Raw genomic sequence first — 14,682 nt, 5'->3', positions numbered from 1 at the left:
TACTCGGGTCCCTTTCTAGCTCTCCTAAATCCTTATGCCCTGTGTATTTTAAACAACTTTAGGTGAAAATCTGTCCATAAGATTATAACTTGTCTAAATGGCTCAATTTACAATTAATGCCTGAGTTATTTACTGCAAGGTAAATACAATGATCACAAGTGTGGACAGCAGTAAAATAATCTTGTTGCAATAGTGCTGAAGTAGTTCCATATTTGAGAAAAGAAATTACAAACGTGTGGAACAATGATTAATAGCTAAGGTTGTGGAAGTAGGTGTTTAGCTTTTCTCTGATAAAGATGTCAGACTAACGCTGAGGCATAAAGGTCGCAAGTTTTTTTTTCTTTTTACTATTTTTTGGACTTCTCCCTCTATCATTTTGACACATGTTCAGTGTCTACCATGGATGTTCAATCCCTTAATGCCTATTATGTGGTGATCCAAATAAACATGATTACTGGGAGTGTGAAATCCCTTGAATTCATTTTACAAATCCCTTTATATCTAAGCCCCCTGCAGTAAGACAAGTGCTGTCATTATTGGAAAAGTTAAAATCCCCTATTTTGCTTTTGCACATCCACGGTGGTACCCACAAAGCTACTTCTCTACTCCCTATATGCTCATATCTGTGGGTGGATTCTGTTTAACTCCATTTTTGCAGCTTATACTACCATGTGGACTGAAACTGTGCAGGAAGGTGATAGCCTGGTGGGATGGCGTCAGAGTCAAAATCAGGTTAACATATGTGGAACATAAATCAGTCAGCACAGGAACAGACCCTTTGGCCCACAATGTTGTGCTACCACAATTAAATTAGCAGGCAAATGGCTAACTAAATTAATCTCTTCTGCCTTCATAATATTCACATCCTTCTGTTTTTCTCATTTTCGTATGCCTTTCTGAATTCAAAAGTCCCTAATGTATCTGCCTCTACCACATCCCAGGCAGTGCATTGGAGACACCCAGCAAAAAACTTGTTCCTCATCTTTAAAATGACTGCCTCTCAGCTTAAATGCATGCCCTGTAATATTAGACATTTCAGCCCTGAGAGTAAGATAGTGTCTCTACTGTCTTTCAATCTTATAAACCCCTTAATCTCTGCCACTTCAGATAAAACAACCCAAGTTTGTCCAACCTCATTACCAAGATTTAGAGGGAATGTGCTATAAACTTCTTCATCCTCTCCATACTTACTATAATGGAGCAACTGGAACTGTATGCAATACTCCAGATCTGGTCTAATTAGTTTTATAAAGTTGCAGCATAACTTCTTGACTTCCGAACTCAATGCCTCAACTAATGAAGACAAGCATCCCATAAACTACCTTAACTACCCTATGAATCTATGCAGCCACTTGCAGGGAGCTATGAACTTTGACCCCAAGATCATTGTGCACATGAATACTTAAGGGTATTTCCCTTAACAGTGCGCTTACTGTATCTTTACATTTGACATATCAAGATGTAACTCCACATTTGACTGGGTTAAAATCATTTTACCATTTCTCCACCCATATCTGCAACTGATCTGCAATGCCTTTAAAAAGTATTCACCACCATGTGCCTTGCCCTGCCCTGCCCCCCTCCAACCTTGGAAATTTTCATATTTTATTGTTTTACAGCATTGAATCACAGCAGTTTTAATTTGGCATTTTTTGACTGTGGTTAACAGAAAAGACTCGTGTAAAAGTGAAAGCAAGTTTCTACAAATTGGTCTAACTTTATTACAACAATTAAACACAAAGTATTTAGTAGCTAAACCCTTGGCAGCAATTACAACCAGAGTCTGTGTGGCTAGGTCTCTATCAGCTCCGCACATCAGAACACAGCAATTTCACCCCCCCCCCTCCCCAATTCTATTTACAAAACTGCTCAAGTTCTGTCAGATTGCATGGGATTGTAAGTGAACAGTCCTTTACAATTCCAGCCACAAATTCTCAATTGCATTGAGGTTTGGACTCTGACTTGTCCACTCCAGGACATTAACTTTGTTGTTTTTAAGCCATTCTTGTGTGGCTTTGATTTTATGCTTGGAGTCATTGCCTTGTTAGAAAATAAATCTTCTCCCAAGTCTCAGTTTTCTTGCAGACTGCATCAGGTTTTCCTCCTGGAGTTCCCTGTATTTTGCTACATTCACTTTACCCTCTACCTTCACAAGTCTTGCAGGGCCTGCTGCAGTGAAGCATCCCCACAGCATAACGCAGCCACCACCATGCTTCACGGTATGGATGGTGTGTTTTTGATGGTGTAGTGTTTGGCTATGCCAAACATAGCATTTAGTCTGAAAGCTAAAAAGCTCAATTTTGGTTTCATCAGACCATAGAACTTTCTTCCGGCTGACTTCAGAGTCTTCCACATGCCTTCTGGCAAACTCTGGCTGAGATTTTGAGAGCGTTTTTTCAACAATGGCTTTTTTTTTTGCCACTCTCCCTTAAACCTACAACTGGTGAATCACCTGGGCAACAGTTATATGCGCGATCTCTCCCATCTCAGCCACTGAAGCTTTTAATTCCTCCAGGGTTATCATAGGTCTCCTGGTGGACTCCCTCATTAGTTCCTTTCTTGCACAGTCACTCAGTTTTTGAGGAAGGCTTGCTCTTGAAAGATTTACAGCTGTGCCATATTCTTTCCATTTCTTGATGATTGACTTAATTGTACTCCAAGGGATATCCAGTTACTTGGAAATCTTCTTGTATCCATCTGTGCTTTTCAATAACCTTTCAATAACTCTGCTTTTCAATAACCTTTTTTGCAGAATTCCTTGGAGTGTTCTTTTGTCTTCTTGGTGTTATTTTCACCAGGATACTGAGTCACCAGCAGTTGGTTAACCTTCTTCCTTCTGATATTTGATAGCAGTTGGCAGTCCAACTTAAAGTCCACCACCAACTGGACTGGAGTGTGGTGTAGAGAATTGGGAAATAAAACCCCCACTAGTTCTTTATCAAATGAAAACTAAATTACCCCAAAACCCTATAGATTGTAAATATTGAAAGACAATATTGTGAATTTAATTAAAGTCACTTCCATAACTTAGTTTTTTTTAAATGAAAACTATCAACCCCCAAAGATAGTAGTGAAGCCTGCAATTTTTTTTTCTTTCAACCTTATATATTTCGCATTGTATAAGAATGATGACAAAACCTACACACCTTGGAGTGATGTTTTCCAACAAGATACCGTACAAGGAATAATTCCCAGTTCTATGTCGAGTCAATATAATTCCTTGCCTTCTTGTTTTATCCTCTTCTCCAATCAATCTAAAAGTTTTGTGTATTCTGTAAAGGTGTCTCACTTTACGCCCCTTCTCCCGCAACTCCCGCCATGATCCACAGATTCTTAGCCTCACCCAACTCTCAGCTTCTGATTTGCTAAGTGGAAGGTCTATAACCACAGATGAATTTTATCGGCTTTATTGGCCAATTGACCCAAACTCACTCATTCCCTCAAACACCTCTATGTGTAGACAGAAACATGTAAACCTATACTTTGAATATGAAATAAAGATTGAAGAGCTTCCAGCACTAAATCTGACCTATTGCTAGAATGACCTGTTTTAAGACTAGTCATAACTGAAAAAGAATCTGAACAAATTTCATCTTTGCAAGGACAAATTTCCTCCACACATTGTAAGCCCAAAATGATGGCAACCAATTCTGCTGAATATATTAATAGGTGGTTAGCAAGACATTTCTTTAGTGTTACCTGTGATTCAGCACTAAAACAGCCACACTAATATTCCCAGTTAAATTATCTTTTGATCCATCAGCAAAAATAGTCAACATATCACAATAATTTTCCTTAACATATTGATGAACCAACAGACTCTCAGGCATATCAGGATCCTTGGAATTCATTAAATCATGCAGCCTAAAATCAACTAAAGTTATTGGAAAAAACCGAAGTGAAGTTACTGAAGCTATTATGGGACATATTGCATAATTCAGCAAACCCACATTCCTAGCGTGATAAGAACCCAGACACCTAAAACTAACACCCTTCTTGTGATGTTCCCAACAGTCGTCCAACATGCCTTTAGCAGAGTGATCATTTCCCTGCCTCCTGAAATTAATCCAGTATGTTAACATCAATTTCACCTTCCGCAACTGTAAGGGTAATTGTCCCATTTCAACGAGTAAAGCCAAGACAGGAAGTGACCTTACTGGACTACAACACAGTCTTCTTGCCTGTGCTTGTATCACATCAAAACATTTTAAATTAGTCCTTAGTCCAGCATGGTATGGCCTTTCTTCTAATTAATGCCCTTTTTAAATAGGAATCACTTCCACCAGAGTTTGATGAATAATATGACATCTTTCTTTGAAGAAGTTCACTTCATCCTTGACATTCAGCCCGGACAGATGTTCATCACACAAAACCTTAAACCTCTCCCAATTTGCTTTACCAAAATTCCACCTCATAAAGGTGGCCTCCAGTCTCCTATACAAATCCAAACCCAAGCTTACAAATAAGGAAAAATTATCACTTCCCCATGTTTCATCCACCATGACATTCCACTCACTCTAGCCAGAATGTTCAAAACTAAAGTTAAGTCTATAGCAGTTTCAGAACTATTATGAACATTAAATCTCATACTCCTCCCATCATTAAGGCACACAAGATGGGAAATATCTAAAACTTCTTCTAGAATCAAAATATTGCCATCATTCAGTGAACAACCCCACAGTGAACTAAGTGCATTAAAATGCCCACACAATATAGCCCTTAGTGAGCTAGAGCTACATATGCTTTTCAACAAATCAAAATCTTTCCCCAAGGGTTGTGAAAATTTACCACTTTAATACCCCTAACCATTGAATCAAACACTTCTAATACATGTGCCTCGTATACTTCATTTACATCCACAATTCTATGTCTTATCCTTTTCCTTATAAAACTTGCAACACTACTCCCTCTACCAACTAACCCATCACACCTAATTACAATATATTCCTGCAAAGAAAATCTTAAAATGTGGTAACAACCAGGTTTCCTGAATACATATAACATTGGGTAGATTTGATAAATCAGAAATAAACTTTTTACAGTCTGGACCATTAGAAATTAGGCTTCTCGCATTCCACCACAATATTCTTAATCCCTTCGTGTGTTTTCACAAGGAGACTGAAATACAGATACCCTGCCCATCAGAGCTTCATTTACAGCTTCCCTGCCCATCAGAGCTTCATTTACAGCTTCCCACATAACATCAATTATACCCAGATACTTTTCAGCAGCTTTCAAAATAATTTTAATTTTCTTAGTACTAGATGCCTGAGCAGAGCAATTCACCACATCCACTATGAATATCACAAACTTCATTGCATCAACTAGTAAAAGTATCTTTACTAAGAGAACTATGATGCCAACATATAGCTTCTGACTTCACATCCTCTTCTCTGACTGGTAATACCTCATCAATATTTGGTTTGACTTTTTGCAAGGCTTCTGCACAAGACACACTTAATTGTACCTTAACTTGAACTTCGGCTGCCTTCTTAAGCACTTCACATCCTCTACAAGCCGCTCTATGTTCTCCTCTGCAAATACAACAATTAAACTAAATGCCTTCACAAGCTTCATACTTATGTTCCCTACCACACCTACTTTTGTAGTTCCCCATGACATACTGCTGCCACATGCCCAAACCTCTGACATTTGTAACATCTAAGCAGGAATATAAGCTCGAACATTATAACTAACGTACCCCAAATTAACTTTATCAGGGAGATTTACCTCATTAAAATATATCAATACAGATAAACTATCCATCCTATCCCCATTTCTGACTACTTGCAATCTCTTTACCTCGTTAACCTTGCCTCCCAATAAATGAGATTTAACCTCTTCTATTGAAATCTCCACCAGAGCATCCTTTACAAAAACCCTAATGCCTCTATATTCATTCAGGCAACAATTATCTTTTTGGCAAGTAAAGTCTTCAAATGTAATGCCTTTTCAGGCTGTTTCTTATTCTTAAGAAGAATTAACACATTACTTCCTCTTAAAGTACAAGAACAATCTATATTCTCTATAGTAGATTTTAATTCTGTAGTTAATTTAAATAGGATTGATAGAAGGTGGCTATTCCAGGTCAAATTTAAACAATACCTTAAAGTTTCCTTTCCATTTTTTTTTCCAAACTATCATGCCTTTCCTTTCCATCACTTGAAATCATTCCAATATTATGTTTCTTTTTCCATATTCCACCTCTAGATTCAACTTTATTCCAACCTCCTCCCATCAACCTGCATTCTCCCAAACCCTCCATTTCTGGTTCCTTTTCCAGTCCCTCCCCCTACTTGAACATACACTATTTTCCAACATTCAGAAGTTGTCAGCCAGCTGAACCAACTTCAGCCAATGCCCAAGCCAGCTCTAAAACAAGCCAGCAATTCAATCCACAAACCTGCCTGTCCTGGCAGACCTATTGTCTCAGCTTGCTCCTGCCCCACCAAACTCGTTTCTGCATACCTCAACACAGTTTTATCCCCCCTTGTTCAATCCCTTCCTACCTATGTTCGTGACACTTCTCACACTCTTAAACTTTTCGATGATTTTAAGTTCCCTGGCCCCCACCGCTTTATCTTCACCATCGATGTCCAGTCCCTATATACTTCCATCCCCCATCAGGAATGTCTCAAAGCTCTCCGCTTCTTTTTGGATTCCAGACCTAATCAGTTCCCCTCTACCACCACTCTGCTCCGTCTAGCGGAATTAGTCCTTATCCTTAATAATTTCTTCCTTGGCTCCTCCCACTTCCTCCAAACTAAAGGTGTAGCTATGGGCACCCGTATGGGTCCTAGCTATGCCTGCCTTTTTGCTGGGTTTGTGGAACAATCTATGTTCCGTGCCTATTCTGGTATCTGTCCCCCACTTTTCCTTCGCTACATCGACGACTGCATTGGCGCTGCTTCCTGCACGCATGCAGAACTCGTTGACTTTATTAACTTTGCCTCCAACTTTCACCCTGCCCTCAAGTTTACCTGGTCCATTTCCGACACCTCCCTCCCCTTTCTAGATCTTTCTGTCTCTATCTCTGGAGACAGCTTATCCACTGATGTCTACTATAAGCCCACTGACTCTCACAGCTATCTGGACTATTCCTCTTCTCACCCTGTCTCTTGCAAAAATGCCATCCCCTTCCCGCAATTCCTCCGTCTCTGCCGCATCTGCTCTCAGGATGAGGCTTTTCATTCCAGGACGAGGGAGATGTCCTCCTTTTTTAAAGAAAGGGGCTTCCCTTCCTCCACCATCAACTCTGCTCTCAAATGCATCTCCCCCATTTCACGCATATCTGCTCTCACTCCATCCTCCCGCCACCCCACTAGGAATGGGATTCCCCTGGTCCTCACCTATCACCCCACCAGCCTCCGGGTCCAACATATTATTCTCCGTAACTTCCGCCACCTCCAATGGGATCCCACCACTAAGCACATCTTTCCCTCCTCCCCCACTCTGTTTTCCGCAGGGATCGCTCCCTACACGACTCCCTTGTCCATTCGTACCCCCCATCCCTCCCCACTGATCTCCCTCCTGGCACTTATCCTTGTAAGCGGACCAAGTGCTACACATGCCCTTACACTTCCTCCCTTACCACCATTCAGGGCCCCAGACAGTCCTTCCAGGTGAGACAAAACTTCACCTGTGAGTCGGCTGGGGTGAAATACTGCGTCCGGTGCTCCCGATGTGGCCTTCTATATATTGGCGAGACCTGACACAGACTGGGAGACCATTTTGCTGAACACCTACGCTCTGTCCGCCAGAGAAAGCAGGATCTCCCAGTGGCCGCACATTTTAATTCCACATCCCATTCCCATTCTGACATGTCTATCCACGGCCTCCTCTACTGTAAAGATGAAGCCACACTCAGGTTGGAGGAACAACACCTTATATTCTGTTTGGGTAGCCTGCAACCTGATGGCATGAACATTGACTTCTCTAACTTCCGCTAATGCCCCACCTCCCCCTCGTACCCCATCTGTTAATTATTTTTATACACACATTCTTTTTTTTCTCTCTCTCTCTCTCTCTCCCTCCCTCTCTCTCTCTCTCTCTCTCCCTCTCCCTCTCTGTCCCTCTCACTATACCCCTTGCCCATCCTCTGGGTTTTTCCCCCCTCCCCCTTTTCTTTCTCCCTGAGCCTCCTGTCCCATGATCCTCTCATATCCCTTTTGCCAATCACCTGTCCAGCTCTTGGCTCCATCCCTCCCCCTCCTGTCTTCTCCTATCATTTTGGATCTCCCCCTCCCACTTTCAAATCTCTTACTAACTCTTCCTTCAGTTAGTCCTGACGAAGGGTCTCGGCCTGAAACATCGACTGTACCTCTTCCTAGAGATGCTGCCTGGCCTGCTGCGGTCACCAGCAACTTTGATGTGTGTTGCCAGCAATTAGACCTTCCAGATACAATGTATTTTTACTACAATGAATTGAAACACATTGACTGCACACAGGTGATCTCCATTTAACTAATCATGTGACTTCTAAATCCAATTGGCTGCACCAGTGATGATTTGATGTGTCATGTTAAAGGCGGAGAATACTTATGCAATCAATTATTTTGTGTTTTATATTTGTAACTAATTTAAATCACTTTGTATATATGTTTGTATTTGTTTTCACTTTGACACAAAAGAGACTTTTTCTGTTGATCAGTGTCAAAAAAGCCAAATTAAATCCATCATGATTCAATAAAACAATAAAACATGAAAAGTTCCAAGGAGGATGAATACTTTTTATAGGCACTGTATATCCTGTTGCCAGTCATCTATGCTACCCACAACACTACCAAACTTTATCAACTGCAAACTTACTAATTTATCCATCTACATATTCATCCAGGTAACTTATATACATCATAGACAGCAGAAGTGCCAGTACAGATCCCTACAGAGCACCATTAATCAGAGACCTCCAGATCCCTCTGACCACCAGCCTCTGTCTTCTATTGGCAAACCAGTTCTGAATCCAAAAATCACCATCGATCCAATGCATCTTAATCTTCTGGATGAACCTCCCATGAGAGAACTTGTCAAACGCCTTACTAGAATCCATGTAGACAACATCCACAGCTCTAACTTTAACAATCACCCTCATCATCTTGTCATTAAACTCAATCAAGTCATTAAGACATGGCTTGCCCTGTACAAAGCCATGCTGGCTCTCCCTAATTAGGCCATGGTTTTCCAACTGCACATAAATCCTAACCCTACGAATTCTCTCCAGTAAATTCCCTATCACTGATGTGAGGTCTGTAGTTTCCAGAATTATCCCTGATTCCCTTCTTGAGCAATTAGAACAATGTTAGCTACTCACCAGTCCTCTGGGATCTTGGTTTATTATCAGTGATGTAAAATTTGGTTGTGGTAGTACAGAGCAAGACAAAAATTATGATAAATCACAAAATAAATAGTGCAAAAGACGAATAATGAGGTAGTGTTCATAGACGATCCAAAAATCTGATGGTTGAAGGGAAAAAGCTGTTCTTGAATCGTCAGACTTCTTCCCTGCTGCCATCCAATTTCTGAACAGGCCTTGAACTATGAACATACCTCACTACTTTGTTATTTCAGTTTTTTGCACTAATTATTTAACTTTATATATAAATACACACACATATATATACTTACTCTAATTCACAGATCTTTTCTCTCTATTATTATATACTGCATTGTACTGCTGCCACAAAGTTAACAAATTTCACAACACATGCTGATGATATTAAACCTGATTCTGATGTTGGTGAGCTGCCTTTGTGACTGCATCAATGTGTTGGGCCCAAGGTAGACTCTCTGAGATGTTGATGCCCAGGAACATGAAGCTGCTCACCCTTTCCCACCACTGATATCTCAATAAAGACTAGTGAGTGTTGGCAGAAATTTCCATTTCTGAAGTCCACAATCACAGCTTGGTCTTGTTGATGTTGAATGCGGCGTTGTTGTCTGACATCATTCAGCCAGCGATCTGTATGCTTCCTTGTTGCCAGCCACCTGAGGTCCTGCCAATGACAGCAATGAATTTTATGCAGAGCTCATTAAATGCAGGAGGTCATTGAATGCAAGAAGGGGGCAGTGCCTTTTGCTTTCATCAAAGACACTGAGGTTGAGAGCTTCAAGTTCCTAGATGTAAACGTCAAACATGTTGATGCGGTGGCCAAGAAAGCTCATTATTTCCTCTACCTCCTCAAGAGGCTAAAGAAATTTGGGATGTCCCCTTTGACGCTCATCAAATTTTATAGATGTACCTTAGAAAGCATCCTAGCCAAAACATCACAGCTTGATGTGGCAACTACTTTGCCTGAGATTACAAGAAATTGCAGAGAATTATGGTCACAGCTCAGCACATTAAGGAAATCAGGCTCTTCTACATGGACACTGTCTGCACTTCTCACTGCCTCTGGTCAATCCCTCTCCAGTGCTCTCTGTCCCACACAAGAGATTCTGCAGATATCTTGAGCAACACACACAAAATGGGAGAGGAATTCAGCAATCAGGCAGCATTGATGGAGGACAATAAGCAGTCGGAATCAGGCCTGATGTCATTGTCGTGTCATGAAATTTGTTTCTTTGTGGCAGCAGTACAGTTCAATACATAATAAAAATACTATAAAGTACAATGAGAAATAAATTCTTAAAATTTTAATTAAATAAGTTGTGCAAAAAGATAGCAAAAAATAGTGAGGTAGTGTACATGGGCTCATTGTCCATTCAGAAATCTGACGATGGAAAGGAAGAAGCTGTTCTTAAAACATTAAACTTGTTTGTGTGTTCAGTCTCTTGTACCTCTCCATGATGGGAGCAATAAAAAATGACATGTGCTATGTGATTGGTTTCCTTTATGATGGATGCTGCCTTTTTGAGACATTGCTTCTTGATGATGTCCTTGATGCTAAGGAGGCTAGTGTCTATGATGGTGTTGGCTGAATTTGCAACTTACTGCAGCTTTTTCTGACCCTGTGCAGTGCCCCCCCCCCATACCAGATGGCCATGTAACCAGTTAGGATGCTCTCCATGGAAATTTTGCTAGAGTCTTTGGTGACATACCAAATCTCCTCAAATTCCTAATGAAATATAACTTCTGTTGTGCCTTCTTTGTAATGGCATCAATATGTTGGGCCCAGGAAAGATCTTCAGAGATGTTGACACCTGGGAACTTGAAACTGCTCACTCTTTCTACTGTTGATCTCTTGATAGCCAACTGTCAACTGTTTATTCCCCTCCATAGATGCTGCCTGACCTATTGAATTTCTCCAGAATTTTGCGTGTGTTGCTCCCTGTCCCACAGCTGCTCCCCATGCAAATGGAGGGAGTGCAATACCTGTCCTTTTACCACATTCCTCCCTACTATTGAGGGGCTCAAGACAATCATTCCAGGTGAAATGGTAATTCACCTGCACTGCTTTCAACTTACTTGTACACCGTTTTTCACTATGTATCCTCTTCTGCTCTGGAGAAACCAAAAGCAGATTGCTTGATTACTCAGTCCACTGCCATAACCCTGAGTTTCTGTTTGCCTGACATCATAATTCACCATCCCACTCCCACTCTGAACTCTTTTTGTGGCCTCTTGCACTGAGGCACAGCATAAGTTTGAGAAGAAATATCCCTTTTTTTGCCGGGGAGTATTGCAGTCTGTTGACTCTGCTGAATACTCTAAGTTCAAATAACCTGCTCCTTTTATTTGTATCAGGGCTGGCCATTTGTACGTGGTTTTCCTCTCCCCTCTCTGTATTAATGTGTATGTTTCGGCCTGCTCAGCATGTATCAGTTGGCTGGATTTCACAACACGAGTAACGCAGTATTTAGATAAAGGAGCTTAACTGTCCATTCAATGACTATCAGTCATTTCACCTTATTACTGACATACTTTTTCCAATCTTAGACTTAATTTCTTCTTCGGTTCTGATGAAAGGACTTTTCACCTGAAGCACAGATAGATTCTTGCACCAGATGCTGCTTGACAGTCTAAGTACTTCCAATAATTCTGGTTTTGAACAATTTGTGTATTGCTTTGTCCTGACTCGTAGAGTCACATAGCACAGAAAGGGGCCCTTTAGCCCAACGTGTCCACCCTCAGAATCCAGACCGTCTCAAATCTGAATCCTTCCTAACTACCCATCTCACTATGTTAGAAGGTCACAAGAATCTGACTGTCAGCCTCAATGTGTTTAAGTGGTATTAATGAGGGATAAATATTGACAGGCAAAGAAATTACTGCTCTTCAAGTTCTTCCCATGAAGTGATTCTTCACATTCTCAATGCAAAACTGCGTGGGCAGACTTGGCAAAGCCAGCATTTGTTCCCTATCTCCAATTGATGGCATGCCTCCTTATGGTGACAGTACTCCCAACTTTCAAAGATCTTGTTGGTTATCTGGCTGCACCCAGCTAATGAACTTACCTGTGAACACTGAATGATATCCTTCACAAATATTTGCTTTATTTCAAGAAATTTGAAGGACAACAGTCCCTTTTCTTCTCGAAAAGCCAACCACTCACTTCTATGATACAATTGCTTTTTGTTCACAGATATGCAACTAACCTGTATATTTTAAGCTCTTAAGCAAGGATTAGTGTTTTAATCCTTGCTTAAAAGCTTAAAAATATACAGGTTAGTTGCATGTCTGTGAGGTGTATTTCTTTATGTTGAAGGAATGATCTAATTGAGATATTTAAAACACAGTGGTTGGGTAGATGTAAACATTTTATTGATATGTTGATCCTAAACAAGGGAGAATAATACATTTGGAACAAAGGTGTTTAGTGCAGAATCAGGGAAAATCTTATTTTTCTCGTGGAGAGTAGTTAAATTTGTATCACAAACACGAGAAAATCTGCAGATGCTGGAGATCTGAAGCAACCCACACAAACTGTAGGACGAAATCAGCAGGCCAGGCAGCATCTCTGATGACAGGTCTTGGCCCGAAAAACTTTTCCATAGATGCTGCCTGGCCTGCTGAGTTCCCCCAGCATTTTGTGTGTGTTACTCTAGTTAAATTTGTAACTGGGATTTCGGTACCATTGAAGATTATTAGAATAACATGTTCATATTTTAAGGATATCGGACTTGCGGACCAGGTGCCCTTACAGGTGGTTAAACTGATGGTCAATTTAGACATCAACAGATGGTCAAATCTGAGCTCAGCCTCAGATTTGGTAAAATCTAATTTAATAATCGGACAAGATCAAATAATATTTTTTCATATGGCAGGGAGGCAAAGAGTTGGTTAAAATAAGAAAGTGCCAACATGATTTTTGGAACTGGAGTGAAATAGCTGATAACAAATTGTTTTTTTTTAAATCTTGGACCATCCATTGTCTTGAAGAATCTCTTTGCTTCTATAGAGCTGCTGGTGTTCCCTCTTATCTCAACAAATAACCATGGCTAGAAATGGTAAGGGGAGGGGGTCATCAAAAAACTTTGGTAGCAGAGGCATGAGACCACTGCAAATATTAAAGGACTTGTAGATTTTAGAAGGATTTAAAACAATTGCATTGATATCATCATGCATGATTACTGACATTGTTGCTTTTCATATGATGCTAGGAAACTCCAAATAGAAAGGAGCATTTCCCACAACAATTAGCTTCTATAATGCAGAGGCAGTCAAATGTTGTACAGTACTAAACACATAGAGAATTTCAAGTTCAACATTAGTTTCAGTTGTTCGATTGATTAACTTCCAGCAGCACCACTGAAAATTTTTCTGATTAAGTTTTCAACAATTCCATCACTTCTGCTAAGTTGTGTTTGATATATTGAATATTCAGGACATTTATGGATAAAGCATTCTGCCCATTGTGCATCTGATCAGAACGTAACAGAATATAAATTTTCCCGTGTTTGTTTCTACTAATAAAATGGCAAAAGTCCTTTGAAGCTTGCTCTGAAATTCAGATCCTGAAAGGAACTACAAAACATGTACTCCGTTATATCTCACTGTGTCTGACAGTGCCCTCAGCCCTCTGTTATGCTTTGGAACAAAACCTGAATCTGTAATCTTCTGACTCAGTAGCATGTGTGCTACTACTAAACCACAACTAACATAAAAGACCATTGTAGTGTCTCAGATTCACAAATTGATATGATTTCTGTGCAATATGTGAAATACATGATCGGGAACATGACGAGACAATCATTTTTTTGCTCAAATGTATTTTGCCAGCTAGTTCAGAGCTAACAAAGGAGGTTTTACATTCTGCATTCCTGGCAAATCGTGCCAACAAAGCACATTTTAGTGGCTTATGTAATCAAATAAATTATATAATATTTGGTTTATGTTATAATTATCACTGCAGGCTTTGAATGTGTTGTCAAATATAAATATAAAACAATGTCAATTGAATGAAAATTTTTTGCCGTGTCTTTAAAAATTTATTTTAAAATTAATTAAAGGTGATTGCACACAGCAAACTGCTCATCAAAGATTCTATTATTGTTTGGCAATAGGGCATAGCGTGTCAGCCTTGGTGTCTGTGGAGCTTGGCATTATATTATCATGCAACATCATCCATCAAAACGAAATTCAAATGCACTTTAACACTGGAGATTAATTGTGATATCAACCATTGTTAACATACTCAATGTGCATTTTGATTAGCCCTGCAAGTAAAGTTATTTGTTCACTGATGACAATCCTTGATAAGCTTTCATTTTTTTTTCTTTTTGAATACCTTACTTTTCAGTATA

The sequence above is a fragment of the Mobula birostris genome, chromosome 2, assembly GCF_030028105.1.
Source record: "Mobula birostris isolate sMobBir1 chromosome 2, sMobBir1.hap1, whole genome shotgun sequence".
NCBI lineage: Eukaryota > Metazoa > Chordata > Chondrichthyes > Myliobatiformes > Myliobatidae > Mobula > Mobula birostris.
This window is presented reverse-complemented; position numbering follows the sequence as displayed.